We start from the raw sequence: 19,860 nt of genomic DNA, 5'->3' as shown, positions 1-19,860 counted from the left end.
CAATGGCCCCAGTGAGAGTATAGTTTATAAAAAATATATTAACAACAATAACAAGCTACAAATTATAATTAATTTTCCATTTCCTTTTGATTTTATTTTAAAGCAATTTTAAATTGGTGTGTGTTGATATTTCAAGCCAATTACTGACTAATACAATGCTTTAATTGCAGCATTTTTGAGGCAGTTGAAAGGAATCCAAGCATAATAGTTCAAGTCATTGTTTTGTTTAAGATAACCCTGGCATCATGAGATTTGGTCTCAAAATACTACTGTTCAAATTGCTGAAGAATTAGGAGGGGTGAGTATCTTGTGAAACCAGAAATGTTATGCAGGCTGCTAGTGGACAGAGTTTATCTGTTTACACTTGAGAATGCCAATTAATATTTGGTCAATTTGCTGAAATGTCAGAGAGCAGGGGAAGACTTAGGCAGTGTACTTAAGCACCTAATCTTTGGATGGGTAAAATTAAGTTTTATTCAGGATATCGGATGGAAATAAATTCTTACTGTAAATTATAAAATGGATAAAAACTATAAATACAAATAGTTAGGTCAAGTGTTTGATTTATCAAGCAGTATTCTTCTAATATAAGCAATTCTTTGTTCCATAATGAAATTATTGAAGTAGTAAGAAATAAAAAAATATTTGATATACATGACAGCTATATTCAAAATGCTTGAATTGTTATGTGACTCCAACCATTAAATGATGTAATAAAAACAAAATGAAAATATTAAATAAAGCACCTAATATACACTCTTAACTTAATCGCAGGCTTCTTCACTGCTTCACTCAAAAAGGTTTGAAGTAAAACATGAGTTATTCCTTTGCAAAAGTGTGTGTAACACCTCCAACAATCTTGTTGTGGTTTAACCCCAGCTAACAACCAGGACACTCATTCCCCCCATCCACCCAAAAGGAAAGGGAAAAACTCATGGGTTGACAAAAAAACAGTTTAATAAGACAAAATAATAATAACAACAACAATAATATACTGCTACTAATACATATAAAATAAAATAAATTATGCTCAGTGCAATCACTGATGAAACTCCAGTCGTGCCGAACAGCAAGTCTCAAAGAGGAGAGCACTCTGGTCCGAGCAACTGATCCCAGCAAGAGAGTACATAAAAGCAAAAGACAGAAAGACCCAAGGGCCAACCACACAATGGTAAAATGGCAGAAGGCCAAAATAACACCAAACTCACAGTGAGACAGAGCTGCTGAATGGAACTAAGTGAATTAGCTGGAAAACTTAGGCTGCAATGTCTGTATCATGTGATAACACTGTTATGCAAGAGTAAAGATGACAATCGGGAAATGATTAGCACAAGTAATATGAGTCTCTGCATCAAAAGAAAATATTTCTTTTATGGCTTCCGATAATAAAGTCAGTTTATAAAAAACGTACCTTTATTTGAAATTACTGTTTTGATTTCAGTTGGAAAGTACTGATAAGTGCTAACTGCAGAGTTAGTTAACAGGATGATTAGTGTGCTATTGACATTAACAATTTTTAAGCTACAGCTTTTATACACCTTATGATATTGAACAGCATATTTTTTTCTAGAACCATTCTCATGAGTCTTTACATAAGTCTTCTACTCACTATGAGAAAGGTATAAAAGTCAGTAAATCAGAATCTAAATTTATCTATGATAAATTCTGTGATATAAGAGTGAATTACTATCTCCAAATCTATTTCTATGTGCTGTTTTAAGCTCCTGATTTCTTCAGTGTATTTTTTAATTGACTTTGGCAACATTCATTTAAAGAGACAATCTTGTTCTTCATCTTCTTAGTGGTTGAATTTACCTAATCAGATACAGCTGTCTCCATCTAAGCTCATACTCAAGACACCATTTATAGTTGGAGTGGATCAGGTGTTTTGTAGTCATATGCCAGGAGGAGTTATTTCTCTCCATCTCCTATATGGTCTGGAGCACAAATTCTACTGATCATAAGACACTACTTAGAGGCAAAAATTCTAAGATAAATACCATTCTACATGTGCATGCGTACGTGAAGATGCTTGTATTTAAAATTTCTTTCTTATGAAAGGTAAAAAAAAAAGTGTGCCAGAACTCTATTACCTACAGAATTGTTGCAGTTCGGTCCTCACAGATAAACTATTAGTTCATACAAAGAAATTTTTCTTTAAAGAGAAAGATTTGATTCTCTCATTGGTTGTCAATATGAACCATTTGGAACCATAGCACCATGTGGTGGCTACAACAAAGGAAAATGGAAAAACATAACCAAACCACTTCAGTTTCCATTTGAATGGGAATCTGGGCATATCTCTTTTTTGTGACATCTCAGATGCTGATATAGTGACCACAACCAACAATTTAGTCTGTAACAATTTATCCCAGATGTAAATGGGCTGAGAAAGGTCACAAAGAACCACCACTAAATGCTGCTTGGCAAATTTACTAGATTTACATGTCTCGTTATTTAATGTGCACAAGATCACATAGGCTTCCACAGATTATTTTAGCGTTCTGAATTCTTTGTGTATTATCTCTATGGCTGTTTAAAATATTTAAGAATTCTTAACTCTAGACTTAATTTTGAAGGTTATTAGTTATATGTGACTTATCACCTGGAATCACATTGTGTCTTTTTTTTTGCTCATGCTCACGCTATATACTACAATTCATGATCACTTTTATGTGTATTTAATATATAATTTCTTACATACATGGCATTTAAAGTTGCCTTTCTTCTAAACATATTTACCAGAGAACTCCAATACTTCAAGAATTCACTTAAATTAAACAACATGGGGGGGTAAGTGTGGCCAAAAAGCTTTAGTTATAAAACAGAGTGGAAAGTCATACACTCTATTTCTTTTTATCATTGTTATTTCCACTTTGAAGCTTCCATGCACAGAATTAATGGAAGATATTTATAATTTTATTTCATCAAACCTTTAAACAGAGTGTAGATATCTTTCTTTTTGGAAGCTGGTATAGCCACTGTTTTTTTGTGACACTGCTAATTGTGGTTTAGCCTACCTAAATATCTGTAAATTATTTTTATATTTTCATAATTTCCTACCAACTTTACATATGTCTTTATTTTAAAACTAAACCAGCAAAAGCTGTTGTTTTTTTGAGATTTTCAGCACCAAATTTATGAATTGTTAATTTGTTAACATTGCAGTTATTACAGAATGTAGATAACTGGTAGTTGTTATATATTGTTATTATGGTTACTTCCAAGCAGTTATTTCAATTGCTGAACTACTTTACTGTGTTGTGTGTTCTACATAAATGTTAACACTTTTCAAACACAATGGTTGCTTTGTTAATTTTATTTACAGCTCTTTGCCAGTTTTCTCTGGTTGCCTTAGTGAATGCCTTTGATATGTTTTGATGGTCCCTTTTTCAATGAATTTGGAAAACTGCCTGTTTGGTTTTTTTTTATTCTAAGAGTGAAGTTTTAAATATTATACATGCCAGGCCTTGTTCACAGAAAAGAAAGAGAAAGAAAAAGAAAAAGATAAAGAAAAAGAGAAAGAAAAAGAGAAAGAAAAAGAAAAAGATAAAGAAAAAGAGAAAGAAAAAGAAAAAGAGAAAGAGAAAGAAAAATAGAAAGAAAAAGAGAAAGAAAAAGAGAAAGAAAAAGAGAGAAAAAGAGAAACAGAAAGAAAAAATAAAAAGGGAAAGAAAAAAAAGGAAAAAGAAAGACAAAGAAAGGAAAGGCAAGGGGGAAGGGGGAAGAGAAGGTAAGGGGGAAGGCAAGGCAAAGGCAAGGCAAGCTCAAGTTTTATAAATCTTAATTTGATTAAATTATTATTATTATTATTCCTTCTTATCTTTTTCAGTGTAGTTCTCCTATCATTCTTCTACAATGTATATAAAACTAGTCAAATTTTTTAAAGAAGTAACAACTGCACAGTTTAATATATTGGACTTAAAAGTTTTCAAAGATTCTGGGTGTAGGGCATTACATCTGCTCAAATTGATAGAGAAACTTCAGAATTAACCTATGGATTGTATATCCATTCTGAGCAAATACCTGAATGCAGATATGTAGTCCAAGCAAGGGAGATTGTAGTCATTTTTCCTGTGTCTTTCTCTAACCTAATAAGTATGTAATATTTTCTACCAAAGAGAGCTTGAAAAAAATGAATGCATATTCAATGATAATGAGAAATTTTCACTTAAATGAGGGACATGAAAGAGTAGGGAGATTCACTTCAGATTCCTCTGTTCAAATCAGATGCTTAACAAGAAAACAACACTTTAATTGGAGGGAAAAAAGCCACAGGTTTTAGTATTTTAGATTGATTTGGTTTTCAGGAAATCCTTAACTTTGTTTTAGCAAAAATATATCTCAGGACTTTCTTTTTTCACTTTATGAAACTCCTGCAGTTTTGGCTTAGCCATATAATTTTTGTGAGTCCTAACTGCTGTCAGCAAGTGAGTCAGTGTCCAAAAGGCAGTCACAGAGCTTGTTGAAGCTAATGGATTTGTCAAACAGTTTCAGACAGAATGAAAGTCACAATTAAGCCTTTTCATGTATCAAAGATAGCTGGAAGCAATGGAAAAATCATCCAAGGCAAGCAGCAGATCAGAGTTAGTTTGAACATAGGCTTTGGACATATTAATAGATTAACTTATGTTAGTTCTAGCTGTCTGGATTTTTAACATAGTTATGAACATGTGACAATATAAAATGTTATGTCACCACTTCTAGGCAAATGAGGACTAAGCATCCTGGTTTTGAAAGCTCGTTTCTTGGTGAATAGTCAGCACACATCTCATACTTCAAAATGCACTGCCGATTCAGTTTTACAGTTGACACAGTGTGATCTGTGTCAGTTTTAATGCTCTAAATATTCCTTCTTTATATATCTGTGAGTCTCACTGACTGTGATACTCACCTCTTTAAAGTTGTAGGCATTAGGCATTAGGATGGCAAAAAGATGGAATCTAGATGCAGAAAGGCAGGAAAGACCTGAGAAGTAACTGTCAGTGTTCAGAGGGGCAAAGCTTTTTGGATAAACAGGTCTCTGCCTCTCCGATTGTGGAGCAAAGAAATTGTGTTCACTTTTACTTCACTTGCAACTGGGAATCAAATAACTGGGTTCACATTCCGCTTGCAAATAAACAAGCCTATGTGTGCAGGGAACACATCTTTGGTATGTAATCAATTCATCCCCCTAGCAGAAGCAATCCTTCCTGCCTGAGCATTAGCCAGCTACTCAGACCAGTTTGGTAATCCATCTATAAAGCTGTAGCCAACATTATCTTCCTTGCCTGATGAGTTTTACTACTCATTCCTCTCTCCAAATCCCCTTGCTGGCAAACCTTTACTATTCTACTAAGCTTAATTTTCCAAGATTGTTGCTTTCAAGGCCCTGCACAACTGCTTGCATAGACTTTAACAGACTCACTTAGGTGAGCAACCATTTCTCATCTTGAAGGAAGCTTGAGGATTCTGACCAGGAAAGAACAGCAATTTTGCTGCTATGCATTAAACAGTTTTCCCTGATGTCTTTTCATTAATAGATCTATTTCTCCTGAAAGATGGCTTTGAGTCTTGCCACAGCCTGAGATGAGAGCAGACACAAGTATTAATTTCATTTTTATATCAAATTCCTAACACACAGGAACACACTATTTGCAATCACAAAACAGGCAGTGAGTGTCACATCCAATGTTATGCTGCATATGTATGTTTGTGTACTAACTTATTTATCAGTAATGTCAATATATTTGCTTCTTCACAGTTTTGCTCCCTGGAACATAACAAGAACTTGTGCACATATAGTATTAAGGTCCATCAGGCAGGAAGTTCAGTACTCTAAAGCAAACGTTGTTTCATATACTTTTCTATTTCCTGCCATTGTTTTAACTTCTGCAGAAATACAATTAATTACACTTATAATTACACTTATCCAATTAGGAAAAGCAGAGAGGGAGAAGCTTGGAGAAGTGAAGGTTCTGGAGAAAACCTTTCAGTACTTAGATGGGGTTTATAAGAAAGACGGAGATAGACTTTCTACAAAGGCCTGTAGTGCAAGACAAGTGGCAATGATTTTAAACTGAAAGACAGTTGATTTAAATTGAACATAAGAAGAAACATTTTAAAATGAGGGTGATTAGAAATGGAACGAGGCTGCACAGAGAAGCTGTGGGTTCTCTATCCCTGGAAGTGATCAAGGCCAGGCTGGATGGGGCTTTGAGCAACCTGATCTAGTGGGAGGTGTCTCTGTACATGCCAAGGGGGTTGGACTAGATGATCTTAAAAGTCTCTTCCAACCCTGAGCATTTTATGATTTTTCTGACTCCATGATTATTGTTCTACAAATTTAAGGGGTTATTTTGTTTTAAATTAATGTGTATTATAAGGAAAAAAAAAACAAAACAAAACACCAAACAAACAAAACAAAACTTGAAAGTGGGAGAAACAAATTTTGTGCAGTATGTATTTTTGTCCCTGTCCTTAGTGTTACTTTCATTGTCTGTATATCCATTATTCGGGCTGTACTGAGGTAAGAAGGGTGGACTTGTCCCATGAGGAGCTGACTTCCTGTGAGCTTTCCTGCATCTGGTCATTTCTCATCCTCCTATGGTATAGCAGCAATTGACAATAGAAAAAGATTTTGGTAGTAAAGAGAGTAACAGAGAGTTACTGCAATCCAACACTGAAGGTTCAAAGTAATTTGTAAAAAGTAGGATCTCAACAGCAGTTATGTGGTTAGGAGACAGAATTTGTAAGAAAACCATGGATCTGGAAGCCTTTACCACAAAGCAACACAACGCAATGTAGTATTTTCTGCAATTTTAAGCATGCCTGCATTTTACAGGCTTTTTCTTCTGTTATATTTCTTTTGTTATCTTACTTAGCTATTTATGTACTATTAACCACAATATTGCCTTGTTCCTAACTTGCACCCTAAGTCTGAAACACACAGAGTATTATTCACGAGGTCCCTTCCAATCCCTAACATTCTGTGATTCTGTGATACTGTTTACACTCTAAGGGCAGACAGAGTGAAATTTTACAGGGATTAGGATGTGATATAGCAGGAAACACTGGAAGAAACTGTGGTTAATTCAGCTTGAAGATGTCTTCCACCTTTAAATTGTCATGTCTTAGATTAAACACTTTCTCAGTCTTTGAAGAATACAAAAGAAATATTCTCCTTTTATGTGCCACCTAATGATATGGAGAAGATACAGCCATATTCCCCTAAAATCATTGTGGAAATATGCACCTTCTTCAGAGATAATAGCAGCATTAATGGCTGTGGGTTTGATTATTTTCTCACATTATTTTTTTCCACCATTTACATCTTTCTCTGTCTTCTCTCTCTGTTCCTCACACCATATTAGTAGCTGGTGACTCAAACAAAATGTTTTGGACCAGACCTGGTCATTGTGTTTGAGCTCTGACTGAAAGACCTGATGTAGTTCCATGCAAAACAGTCACATATTTTTAGTAATTTATACATGTAATATGTTATTTAGAAACATCTAATGAGATGGACCCAAGTCTCCTACATCATGTCCACAGCTCCAGAACTGCTCTACCAAACAACATGCAGATCACATTGGGTGACAAGGTATGGTGGGGAGAGGGGGTCTTCTGAAAGGTAGGAGTCAGCAACTGGCAATCCAATGCGACCTCGGCTATGCATTCGAAGCATGCAAGCAGGAAGCCTGGAATCAGAAGAGTCAAAGGGTGGGAATGAAAATTATTATCATGGTTACAGGTAGTAATCCGTATAAAAAGCATATACTTAAATCTTGGCAGATATACCTGTGACACCTAGGTGGAATGTTGTCTAAAACAGAAAATGGTAAGAAAGGGATTTGAATGAAAGAAAACATAGCTTTTCTCAGCTGAAAAAGTGCTAATTGCTGAAATGGTGTGATTCAGAGAAACAGATTAATATTTTATATTCTTCATTAGAACTTCAAAGCGGATCCAATATCCATTGTGTTCCAGTGAAAACAATAGCTGGATCAGATAGTTAGTGGTTACTTAAATAGAAAGGATCAGAGTTCTAATTGAATATAGTATTATTGAGCAACTGTGATGAGTCAGCTGCCTGTACATTACTGCACTTTAAAAGTAATCCAGACTCTGAATCAATACTTAAAAGCTTAGGAACTTTCCATATTTTTCATATGTGTATGTATATATATGTATATATAACCTGAACTAAATGTTACTGGAAGGAATTTGTACTGTCATAATCTTGGACTTTATAGAGGTTCATGAATTAGAAATCTGCTTGAGAATTTAGCTTGCAGTAGTGAGTGAAAAACAAACAGACAAGCAGGGAAAACCCACAATAAATGAACCTGGCATTACAAAACATGAGCTAGTTCATCTCTATGATAGAGAATAGAAGCAGTTTCACATTAGAAGCACATGAATAATTAATTCACTTTTTGTTCAAGAACATGCTCTGAATGGAAAATATATGTGAAGTGTTATGTTACCTTTACTTAAAACACATTTTTGTTGGCATGATTTAACCACTGAACTGTGGTATAAGAAGAGAAAATGCTTCTGCTGTTAATCTTTAATAAGCTATACCAAACAGCAGAGCTGTAATTCAACAGGCTACAGCAAAAAATTCCACATCACCTTGGATGTTACATAACATTAATTTATTGAGAAAATATAGCCAATAAAAAAAGGCAAACTGGACTGTATACAAAGATTCTACTTTATAAAAGGTTGTAACTAAAATCTGATTAATGCTGTCAAAGAAGTTCACTTTCCATTGCCAAAACTATAATGTATATTTGTCTGGGTTCGAATACTTCAGCTTTAATACAGTGAAACAAATCAGTTATATGGAACTTGGTTTCATTATCACTTTATGACATTATACATGCAATACTCTCAATAACCCACATATTCCCAACACTGATTTTATAAATGTAGTACAAACCCACTATTTGCATTAATAATAGCTATAATTAATAATTGGTGTTAATTTGCATCTTGCCTTAAAGAAGCTGAGATCTGAAGTAACCAGTGGGAAAAAAAATCCATCTAAATGTAATAAATCCTAAGTTTTGTAGGTACCTTTATTAAAAACAAACAAACAAACACACAAATAAATAACACACACCCACAAATACAGAATCATGCTTTCCATAATGAAATCTTTAATATAGCATATGAGAATATATCTTTACTCCTTTTAATTTTGCTAGTAGATGCCAGAAATTTGTTGGTACAAAAATAAGAGACCACTGTCTACTCTGTTTTGATTACATTTTTTTTTTTGTCTCTATTATATATAAGTTTATTTATATTACACACAGAAAAGGATTTATTCATGACAGGTAGTGTGGGAAGACAGGAAGAAAATAAGAATACTGAAGCAAAGAAACTAGGCAAAACTGTCATTCAGTTCATTTGTGCAAGTAAGTGATTGTATTAGACATAAGGTTTGGATACGGGAGACCTAGATTCAACTCAAGGCAGTATCATGGGCTTCCTCTGTAATTTGGACATATCACATATTTTGTATGTATGTTATGTTTCATTTTTCAGTCCTTTAAGCACAAATGAATCCCCGTTTGATAATTACACACATAGTTCATTATTACAGGAGAGAAACATATCTGTTCCTCTAGATAGATTCCGAATGTTGATCAGACCTGGTTTTCTTGTTATTTTGCTGCTTTTGAAACTCTAGCTTAGTCCTCTGAAGTCTCTGAAGAGAAAAAAAATTTGGGGTCAAACTATTTTTTAACCTGAAAACTGTTTATTCAATGTATTTGAGCAAAGCTATTGGTATGGATAAGCTGGTCTCCTGTAGGCAACAATAATTGAAAGCAAACATTGAAAAGCAAGTAAAATAAGAAACTAAGAAAAGAAAAAATAACAACAACAAAAACTCCAACAAAAAATAGCAACAAAAAAACCCAACCAAACAAAAAAAATCTACAAAATCAACATACTGGCTGCAAATTAATAACTGTTCATACATACTTTAATTTCTTTTATGCACATCCAGTGTTTTGCTGTAGTACTTGAATGTTCTCTCATTTCTTCTTCAAATTGTTAAAAGAACTATTATACACACCATTGAAACTTCTCACCCTGGATAAAAAGTATTGTTTTAGGACTATACATTTTGTAGGCAGGTTTGAACCCTCCCAAATTGGCTGTATTTTCAACATTATGGTGATTCTCTGATGAGAGATTATCAAAGATTGTAAATAAGACAAATACCTGCCTATAAGAAAATGAAGCCTCTGCAGAACAACTCTGCAGAACATCCTCTCCTCTCCTCTCCTCTCCTCTCCTCTCCTCTCCTCTCCTCTCCTCTCCTCTCCTCTCCTCTCCTCTCCTCTCCTCTCCTCTCCTCTCCTCTCCTCTCCTCTCCTCTCCTCTCCTCTCCTCTCCTCTCCTCTCCTCTCCTCTCCTCTCCTCTCCTCTCCTCTCCTCTCCTCTCCTCTCCTCTCCTCTCCTCTCCTCTCCTCTCCTCTCCTCTCCTCTCCTCTCCTCTTTGTTGCACTGCCACAAATACTGTTCCAAAATTAAAGATTCTGAACTAAAACTCTTTTCCTGAAAGGGACACTCATATTAAAATAATATTCTAAGGATTACTTTTAGGGATGCCTTATGAAGGCTACTTAAACATCATATTTTCCTTGAGTTAAATCAAGTTTATATTTTTTCAGAAACCCAGTTAGAAATCAGACTTTGTAACTGATGCACCATAGCTCGCTGTTTTAACTGCTGGTCTTAAGGTACTTAAAATGACCCCTGCTGACTTAAGTGGCAAGAGCAAATAATTACTCCTTTTTGTTCTCGCTAGCATACAGAGGTGAAACCATAGCTATACTATGTCTTCCCAAGTGTAGCTGAGAAAACAAAGTACTGACTTATAATCAGTAAGATGCATGCAGGCCCATTGACTATGATAGTTTCTAGCAGGAGAAAGCTGCTAAGCTTTTCTCTTCAAAGTCATAAAATGAAGAGTATGACATGAAAATCATCTGGAATTTCATTCCAAAGTTTGTGCTCTGAGTCTGAGGTAGTTATGACTGATCTGAAAGAGCCTCAAAGTAATCAGTGATTTGATAGATATTTAGTAAACAACCAGAAATCTATCTGTACAGTCTGCAGAAGTTTTGAGATTCCTCATCATTACTAATAGAACACTGAGATACTCCCATGTTTTCTTAAAGTTCTTTCATACTGGCATTCAAAAATCAATTCTTAAAAAACATGCATATGAGTGGCTGAAGTCAGTAACATTCACAAGAATAAGCGCTTTATGGGCTGAGATCTTTATGTGGCAGCTGGTGTGGGCTAGGCTTAGCTGATAATAGCGTTAGCATAGAAACTGCAGTTAGCTCTATGGGGTGAGTATTCTGAGTGTAAACAACCTGTTGGTCACTGTGAAGTTGCAAATGTGCTGGGAAGCTTCCTGAGAAGCAGACTGTGAGCTCCAGAGATGGCAACAACTAGATGTCAGGCACCATGGGTCAGTCAAGAATGGATTTTTCTCTACTTAGTCCTATTACTGAGCGTGTCCAGAGTCACATGGGAAAGATGTCAGGGATATACAAGAGAGGTTCCAGGGAAAGAAGCTTGAAATAGCCCTTGGGACTAGAGTAAAGAGAAACAAAGAATGGAAGACCCCAGGAGAAACCAAAACCCTGGCCTTGGACTAAGCACTACACAGCTGGAAGCATGATGCTAACGTCCCCAACTTTTCTCCTGGAATGCTTCATGCTTCTCATGGGACAGAGAAGTCATAAAAGAAACCACTGAGCTAACCTGCACAACTTCTAGACTGCATCATATCTCCCACAAGACAGCTAAGTCTTGTAATTTGTAAAATTGCTTAGACCTGTGATTAAAGTGTTTTGGCAATCTCATCCACTTATTCTCTACACTGCAACTTTGGTCTTAAACTATGACACTTTTAGCTGTTGTAACATATTTACATACAGGGAGTATTACATAATCACAAACAAGGCACATTTTTTTCCTGATCATCTAATGGTGACACACACAGAGTTTTGTCATATAATAAAGAAGTCATATCAGAAGAAAGTTCTACAGTTATCTAGGATCTCGACAGAGGCATATCAGATGGTAGAAAAACATTTTTTATCAAAAATGGACTTCTTATGAAACGCGTTTGAGAAATTGAAATAAGGTCTCTTTAGGCAGAATGAATGTAAATAACAAAGTCCAGAAGACCAGCAATGAAAAAATGCTGTCAAATGTTCTACTCCTGATAAGGGATTTTAGTGATAGCACAAGTCCTGGCATGTCATCTCAGCTTTACAGACAATGTAGGAAACTAAAAACGAGGTTTGTAGAACTTTACAATTTATTTGTAGCATGAGTGCATAGATAGTGGTTTATTGGCATTATGTTCTAGTATTTTGTTATAGAAGATTGTACCACAACTGACATGAGTATACTTTTAGATCAAAGATAAGTAGAGAAAAGAAATAAATATATTTTTAAACTTCCACAAAATTTTCAACCTGTAACTGTAAAGGTGTTCTTTAATGACTTTACTGCAGGCTACAAGAAAGTTTTTTAATATCTCCAAAACATTTGAAATAAATGTAAAGCTTTTTATTGAAACTAATTTGAAATAAGTGTAGGACTTTCTTCTTTAAATTAATTTTAAGTAGATATTTTAATTGATTCTGTGATAGTGTTATGCTTCCTACCATAAGTGAGTCTGTTAGGTGCAACATGTTAGCATAACCAAAATCTGATCTCTGCCTCATGAAACAGTTTATTATACTGACTACGCATACCTTTTCCTCTACCTGCAGTGTTCCTGCATGACCACTGTATAGCCTTTGGTATCTTATATCACTTTCACCAGATGTAATACTGTTTCCTAGTTAAACATAACATGGTCAAACCTAAGCTTCCTATTTCCTCTACCAGGTTCTCCATACTCCCTGTTTTTATATCAATCTTTACTCATGATAGAAACACCAACATTACAAATTAGACTCATAGACCAGGCACACCTGGGATGTTTTTTTTTATTTCCTGAGCATGCCCACTCCCAGATGCTACTCTATATTCTGCTTTCCTACTGTCTGGTTCTCCTTCATGAAAATAAGTTCAAGCCTTCTCTCTTCTTCCAATACTCTATTGCAGTTCTAAATACTTTTCCTAATACATAAAATCCTCTCGATCCTTATAAAAACCCTGAACTTCAGTCATTCATTCTTCAAATTCTTAGTTTTGAGTAAAGGAAAGCCCTATCGAACTCACCAGGATTGCTGTTATTTTAGAAATTTTTGCAATAATGCTTGAAAATCACCAGTCTCTTAGTTTGTTTTTCACAGTAAAGACATATAGTGGATGATATTCCAAATACATGATATTATGATTTTGACATTTTTAAACAGGTCATACTGTTTTTTAGGAAAAAAAAAAAAAAAAAACAAACAGGAGCAATCCTGTGCACCTTGGTAATTTTCACTTACAAGAAAATAAAATTTAGCCTGAGCTTGGAGTAATTGTCTATTACCTTTGTTTTCCCCATTTTATGTTTTCTTCACTTTTGTTTAAATGTTTTGTGTTTTGTTATTTTTCTATTTTTTTTGTTGTTGTCTTTTCAGAGATCATTTTATGATGTATAATAAAACCCCTACAGAGATCAGTTAGAAACATAACATAATCATTTATAGAATTAGTCAGATGGACTGGAAAGTAGAATGGCTTTTCATTCATCTTATTAATTCAAATAGATAACAAGCATCGTCGTTAAGATCTTGTTGGATTATGAACAAAAAACAAAGCATTTTTCCTAGCTAACTTATTTTGATTGAAAGAGAAACACAAACCAACTCCTATGCTTTATAGCTGGATTTATGCAAACATAGTGATACTAATGCAAGCACAAAAAAAAAAAAGGAAACCAGAGATATGATAATATACTTAGGAAAAATAAAAGTGAGGAAATAAAAACTCAAGCAATCAATCTAGACTGATATTAATAATTCTGCCCCAGGCAATGGCTGTGTTCACAGACTGTGAATCTCAAAGATTTCTTTCAAAACAACCTCAGAATGTGTAGACATCAGTACTTTCAAATGGAAAAGCAATGTTTTTCCGAAAATCTTTGAAGAGATGAGAGCGATTCAGAAGAACTCAGAGAAAATGTAAGCAGCATCAATGACTTAAATATTTCTTCATTAAAAATAAATATTATGCTAGGTTAAGACACAGAGAACTAGTCAGGTATTGCTGACTAGAATAAAACAATGTGGTATAATGGTATAGATAGCTGCACTCATTGGATGCTGTTATGAGACCTGATCAAATTCATGATTCATTATCATCTATCAAATCCTAAGGAAAAAAATAAACCAGCATATAACAATGTAACAAAACAATGTTTGAAAATCATTAACATGGAGACAAAAGTTTTCAGACAAGAAGCTTAGAGAAGGAGTATAGGAAGGAAACTAAGATTAAAAAATAAACAAAAACTTGGAAAAAATACACTAAATGTATCGAAATTAATCACATGTTGTGGGTTAACCCCAGTAGGAAGATAAGCACAACCCAGCTGTTCACTCACCATCCCATATCCCACACCATTGTGGGGATGAGGAAGAGAATCAGAAGTGTACAAGTGAGAAAACTCATGAGTTGAGATAAAGGCAACTCAATCAGTAAGCAAAAGCTGTGAATGCAAGCAAAGCAAAACAAGGGATTCATTCACTGCTTCCCATGGGCAGGCAGGTGTTCAGCCATCTCCAGGACAGCGGGGCTGCATCACACATAATGGTTATTTGAGAAGACCAACACCATAACTCCAAATGTTCCCCCTTCCTCCCTCTTCTCCCAGCTTCTACTGCTGAGCATGACATCATATGGTATGGAATATTATTTTGGTCTGTTGGGGTCAGGATGTCTCAGCTGTGTCCCCTCCAACTTCTCGTGCACTCCCAGCCTACTCACTGGTGGGATGGTGTGAGGAGCTGAAAAGGCCTTGGCTCTATGTAAGCACTGCTCAACAGTAGCTAAAACATCCCTGTATTATCCCCACTGTTTTGGTCACAAATCCAAAACATAGCACCATACAAGCTTCTATGAGGAAAATTAATTCAATCCCAGTCAAAACCAGTACATCATCTTAAAACAGTTAGCACTGTTTGTGTCAGAGCATGTCTACAAAAATCTATTTAGGCAAAGATATTTCCTGTGAGATGCAAACAGAAAACAAGAGGTAACAAGGTTCAGATTCTGACTGACAAGCTAGTTATAAAAACTGTCAAATTCATGAAGAGGAACCTCTGGGGTAGTGTGGATGGATTACAACAATGCCTTTTACTCAGGCCTGTGTTTAGAAATGTTGAAAATACTGAGACTGTAAACTATTTTGAATACCACAGACAATATTTGAGAGTGTTGCTGGTCGTCAGCAAAGACTGGTACATAGCTATTCTTGATGTCAGCTAGGGATCCTTCAAGGAAGCTTTTTTCCATTTATTCTTCAGTATTTGTATTTTGACTCCCTTTTGAAAAAAATGTTGACTGGACTTTAGCACGAAAAAGCATCTACTATTTTATGGGTAAAGCCTAAAATACTTGCAAGATGAGATTAAGAGGACTGGACCAAGATGTAAGAAAAGAGGAAGCAGCAAATAAAGTTTGAAAAAACACAGCTGGTTTGTTTCCATAAGACTAAGAACAATGGATTTAAATCCATGAACAAAAAGTATTATATAACATATAATATCTAAACTATATAATATATAAACTATACAATACTGAGTCCTTCACAGAACCATGAAGACGGGAAGCAAGATATAAATAAATAGGATGGTAAGCATGATGTAATTTTTATAAAGTGTATCATTAGTGGCTGTTCAGTCCTGATACAGAGCAGTCACCAGAAAAATGATACAATTATAGAATAATAGAATAGTTTGTATTGGAAGAGACCTTTAAAGGTCATCTAGTCCAACCCCCTCTGCAAAGAACAGACACATCTTCAACTAGATCAGGTTGCTCAGAGCCCCATACAGCCTGGCCTTGAATGTTTCCAGGGATGGGGCATCTACCACCTCTGTGGGCAACCTAGATACCCAGATAAATTGTGTCCTTTGTGATAAGCACCATTCCTGCAGGGGATGAAAGAGGTAAGAACATTGACTGAGCAACATAAATGGATTTCATATTGGATTTCCACAGGCTGTTGGAAGCAAGAAGATCAGACACTGTATTGATTCAGAAATCTTCCTATTCACAAAGCATACCCAGGAAGACTATGAAATAAACATTTTTTTCATCGGACAAATAACTCTCAGGGAAAGAAGAAAAACTTTCTCCATAAATCTCAGTTGCTAAGGAGAGAGTTTGTAAGAATAAGGAGGAAAAAGAGACAAAAAAACTGTTGAAATACCAGTTGTCACATACAAGTGCCCTGTGGTCTAAAAGGCCTTGTTGTCTCAATCAGCTGGAGTTTTCCTTCAGCATACAGAGTCTACAGAGAAATTGATTTTAAACCTTTAAGCCATTTCTGCAATATATTGACCTGGAAAGATGCAGCTGAGTCCAACTTTATTAATTCATATCAATACACAATAAAACAAACAAACAACACCCTCCCCAAACAATTAAAACCATTGTATATACAGTAAATATTTCTTAGAAAATGTTCCTATTGCTATTAGATCCTATAGGTGATATCATAACTTCTATACATTCTCAAGAGTGACTTTCTGCTCCTGCTGAATAGAGATGGTAAGCACAGAAACAACAGTCACAGTCTCAGCATTAGCAATTTCACTGCATTAACTGCTGACATGAAAAATACTGAGGCTGAAAATGAAAAGTATACTGACAGCTGGTTGCAAGAGGAAACTAGTTGTTCTTTTTCAGAAAAGAAAGACTTGAACTTTTGTTTTACATTCAGAGCTTGACTTAGGGTAATACCTTAACTGAATCAACCCAGAAGAATAAACAAATCTTTTCTAACAGGCTTGAGTGAAGGAACAATAATTTACTAATTCCTTTATCAGTAACAAATATGGGGAAAAAGGTGAGAAAGTTAATGGATCTAATTCTCTTATCTCTTCAGAATGTTTAGTACTAGACAGAATGTAACATGAAAAAAAAAAAATAATGCAAAGGTGAAGCTTTTTACTGTCATAGTGAAGTTTAAGTGGAAAGATATACGGACTTATTAAAAGTCCATTATGAAGCTGAGGGATAAAATAAGGCTTCAGGAATTAAAAGTACCTTCAGAGCCAATGAACTACAAAACATAATAACTGAAGAATAAAAGAAATGAAAAAATGTTACCAATTTTTAAATGAAGACACTGTGCAGCAATTAAAACTTGTCTCAAAAAAGTCCTTTATCTTGAATGGATAGGAAAAATAAAGCCTAAGCACATGTAAAGGAGCCTATAGGACTTTGTACAGAAAGAATCTAGTGTTAAAGGTACCAAAAATTGCCATTATTAATATTTTTAAGAAATCCTTTTTGTTACTTAAAGAAAATCACAAACTAAAGTAAAACCAAGTATCTCTCTGATCATGTCAGATCTGAATATAGCCACTTATAACTATGGAAGGGCAAATTTCTCAGAATGTAACATGCAGCAACACTTTCAGGAATTATCAGGAATTTCCTCCTGTCTGTTTTGCAATAAAACTCAAGGTCATCCATGAAATAATGATGGTTTGGACACAGGCCAGTCTTTGCCTCTTTTAATATAGAAACCGCTAAAAGGGTAATGAAGTTTCAAAAAAGGCTTAAAGCACAGATATGAAAGGGAAGTAGAGAGGGAAAGGTGATGGAGAAACACTGGAATTTGGTTGCTTTGGTTTATCTGTGTTTTGTTATCACTGATTTGTTTGTTTTTAATAGTCATCCACCACCTCTTCACCTCCCATAATAGGGAAGATTTATAATTGTCTCTTTGTTTTAACTCAGTACTCTGGGTCTGCCTTTCAGCCTCAGCAGACACATGAAAACAGAAATCCATAGATTTGTTCAGAGAAGGATTTTCTTTGTGCCAAATTTTATGAATACATAAATTTACAGTGTACGCTTATTTAAAAAACTTAATTCATTTGTATTGCAAAATTGTACTCATTGCATCTACATGGGCATAGGAACTCTCAAGTTTGCTAAAGTTTGTTTAAGAAAACTCATTACCAATGTCAATAAAATTAATAAAATCAAAATTGAAGGCTCCTTACATAGAAGGTTGCATCAATCCAGCCAAATCATCAATAGAATTTTTCTTATTGGCATGAATCTTCCATAAAGTGGAATATTCATGGACTATTGATGCTTGAGGATAAGATTAATAATCCTATAAATGCTTATATACGTATTTCATAGACTATTCATAGACTATTCATGTGGATCTCATAATTCAAGTGGATCTTAAATGTACAGAGTTGTGCTGATAGTCTATTGCTTTCTGTTAGCTGCACTCTAAAAAATCAGTACCACACTACTAATCTAGGTCCTAATTTAAGCAGCTAAATCTAGGTGTGATTAGTTCAATATAGCTTCAGTCTCTATTGATGCATCCTTATTCATGACTAGAGTTCTTAGGTACAGCATCAACAAAAATATCATCAGATTCCTCTCACTGGCATCTTGTTGCCTTGTTACTGGTTATTAAGCTATATCTGTAAACTCCAGATCGGGAGTGTAGAAAGTAATAACAGTAGTATATTTATAATATGAATTGCACACAGTGCTATGTGCATTCATAACGAACTTATATGATAGAATAGTGTATGGAAGAAAACATTTATACCCCTTTTCCTCATACCATGGTCATTCCTTCCTAAATCTCCAACTAGGGTAAGATCTTATTTTGAAAAAACAGATGCTGACTCATCACAATTTTTTGTCTGAAGAAATGCCTCTGCAGATACTAAAAAAGGAGATACACTTTTGTTGGTGTTATTTGCAGTCACTTTTAATATGAGCTTCTAGGACAAACTTTTATAGGAAAAAAATCTGATGCAGCTAATGTATCACATTTACACCTGGACTAATACAGGTCTTAGAAAGGTTAGTCACTCTGATTGCAGATTGCAACTACTCCTTTAGATTGTTATAATTCTAAAATAAGTACTTATAATAATGTGACTTATAATACCATCTAATAACAAAAGACAAATACGATATGAGGAAATTTATGATTATGTTATCAGCATAATTAAACTAGTTGCTGCTAATTTGCTAAATATGTTAGTTTTTAGGTGTTTCAAGACAAATAATTAGGGAAATAGAAGTAGCAATGACAAGTTTTGTCCTCTTATATTATCCTCTGCTTCTCAGAAAGAAAAATAAAGACCAGTTTCAAATGAATATAAGGAGGTAGTATTTATATCTTAATTAGATCTCAGTAAAATATGGGAATCTTTTATTTTCTAGGAAATGCCAAGTGCTTTAAGTGTTCTTTCGGACTAAATAAAGGTGAACATTTAAAAATTTGGTGGACTTTTTTCCACTAGAGAACACAATATTGAACAGATGTTCAACAGTAATTAAGAATAATGTAAAAACAAAGAATACCCTCAAATACTTGAAGCTTTCAATGCTCAGATACAATTTGTGGTTGAAAATTTTAATGCAGTCCAGATGTACCCAATGTTTTGTTTTGTGTTTTTTTGGTGAAATATTTGCTATGGGTAAGCTAGATCCTCAGGTTCTGCTGAACTGATTCAACTCCTAACTATGGAGTGATGATGATTTAATCCATAGTCATCAGTAAATATTAAGTTGTATTTGAATATGAAGAACAGTGACAGAACCAGCCATTCTGAATTGAAGGCTACAGTCATAATTATTCATATAATAGAATCATAGAATTGTTTGGGTTTGAAGTGA

Source organism: Streptopelia decaocto, assembly GCF_964273445.1.
Source record: "Streptopelia decaocto genome assembly, chromosome: 1".
Taxonomy (NCBI): Eukaryota; Metazoa; Chordata; class Aves; order Columbiformes; family Columbidae; genus Streptopelia; species Streptopelia decaocto.
Note: the sequence above shows the minus strand (reverse complement) of the source record.